Genomic DNA, 2,367 nt, shown 5'->3' with positions numbered 1-2,367 from the left:
GTACAGATAGGAACCGGAAACACAGGGAATCCAGGACAGATGATCCCTTCAGGACTGAGGGTGAGAGTGGTGATACAGGGAGGGTGGAGAGAAGGTATGGTAAAAGGGAATCTGATTACAAAAATCTACATATAGCCCCCTCCCTGGAGGATGGACAACCGAAAAGTGGGTGAAGGGAGACCTCAGACAGTGTAAGACATGACAAAATAATAATAATTTATAGATTATCAAGGGTACGTGAGGGAGGGGGGGTTGGGGAGGGAGGGGAAAAAATGAGGAGCTGATACCAAGGGCTCAAGTAGAAAGCAAATGTTTTAAGAATGATGAGGACAACAGATGTGCAAATGTGCTTGACACAATGATGTATGGATTGTGAGGAGTTGTACGAACCCCCAATAAAATGATTGTTTTTAAGTCTAATATTGTTGTGACATTGTCTATTACTCACCTCACGTGTGTTAAAATTTGATTTATGTATTTTGAAGCTCTTTCATTAGATCCACAGATATTTATGTGACTATTGTCCTCTTGCTCAATTGATCCTTTGAGCTAAACACTTTACAAACATTATCTCTTTTACTCAAGTGACTGTATGACCTAAGTACTATTACCTCCCTTAATTTTCCAAAGAAAGCTGGGATTTCGAGAAAGACTACAGAGCTAATGACAAATCTAGAACCAGACAATACACGAAGAAGCACAGGGGTGGCCATAGCTATAACTTAAGGATGAAAAGGGAGAGTTACTACTTCAAAGGGAAGTACATGCGATTTGTATCCTCGCCTTGATCACACTATCCCGAAAGTCCAGCATTGAACCCTCACTTCAGACCCTTTGATTTTGTCCCCCAATTTTTGTTCCCTGTTTTCAAAGGTTCCATCTCACTTACCTCTAAGCAATTCTGGATCCGGGTCGGCATCTCAATAGTAAGTGCTTCCATTAGCTTCAGGAGAGATTGTAATGTAGCACTCAATAGATCCTGAAGAGAGAACAAGCACAGATATCGGCCTCATCCTTCCATCTAAACTCAGATCTTTGGTTCCCCTGGGAAACCTTCCTTTCCAAATTCTTCCCAGCAAATTTACCCAGAAATTGGAAAGCACACTTGCCCACTATTAACTTGAATAAGGTTTTCTCTCATTTTCACAAGCGTGCATGTCTGCTTGGTATGCAGTGTGTCCCATCAGTAGTTCACTGACAACCTAGCTTATCCCAACTTACACCGACACACACACACACACACACACACACACACCCCTCTTACCCGGTTGCTCATTCTGGGGCTCTGCTCCCAGTTTGTGTTACTTCATACAGTAGCAATGACTGATGGGTTCCCAGCAAGGAAAAGATGGCGTGGCTTGACAGTGTGTAGGATAATTAATTCACAAGAGTGGATTTTCCCCTCTCATCCTTTACTAAACAAGTGGACCAGTAATGGTAGTTTATACCTGAAGCCAAAATATTATAATGAAACAAGTCACCTGGCTGGAAGGGCTCCTATAAAGTAAGGGATGCTACAAGAACCAAGACAGCATTTGTCATCTTTCTGAACTTCCAAACTTGACAAGAACAGAAAAGGAAGGGAATGGAAGAGGCAACTAATCCTGGAATCAAATCCTCAAAATAAACCAACCTCCACTGTAAAGTTATTCTTTATGGGGAAATTATGGGGTTCACAACCTCTCTTAAGCATGAGAATATTATGTCAAAATGCCCAGCCCACTCTAACCAGAACTATGCTGAAGGAGCCTTCCTTGGGACAAAAACAGGAAACCCATGTCTTTTATAACATGTTTCATAATATAGATAAATATAACTTATAAATATGGACCACCAGACAGCTGAGGAAAACCATATCAGGGAGAAGTCCCAAGATAAACAAATAAAGCAGCTGACACTAAAAAGCAAAAACAAGGTAATTTCTTAAATGGAAAAGTTTATTTAAGAAAAAAAAAGTCTTATTAATCAATGCAAAGCCAAATCAGTGAGCTTGAAGGCCAATTTCTCAATCCCAACCTGCAAGAAGAACAATCACCAAGAAGAGCAAAAAAGTCTGCAGAAAGCATGAGAAGTATGTGGTACACTACCAGGAGGAACAACTCTGTCTCACTGAAATTCCAGGACATGAGCAAACAAAAAAGTCTGCCGAGGAATATAGTACAAGAAATACTGGATGAAAACTTCCAGGAAGAGAAAATAACTACTCAAGAGGCTGAGAGAACTTCAAACACGATAGACGCAAAAGAATCATAACGTATCATGTTAAACTTTCTGATATCAAGGACAAGGAGAGAACTCTGAAAGCAAATAATAAACAAGAATAGTTATCTATAAAGGAAAACAAATAAGAATAAGTTCAGATATTTT

The sequence above is a fragment of the Echinops telfairi genome, unplaced genomic scaffold (assembly GCF_000313985.2).
Source record: "Echinops telfairi isolate 266 unplaced genomic scaffold, ASM31398v2 ScPeMD7_6273;HRSCAF=7185, whole genome shotgun sequence".
NCBI classification, from domain to species: Eukaryota; Metazoa; Chordata; class Mammalia; order Afrosoricida; family Tenrecidae; genus Echinops; species Echinops telfairi.
The sequence above is the reverse complement of the archived record's forward strand: the minus strand, read 5'-3'. Positions refer to the sequence as shown.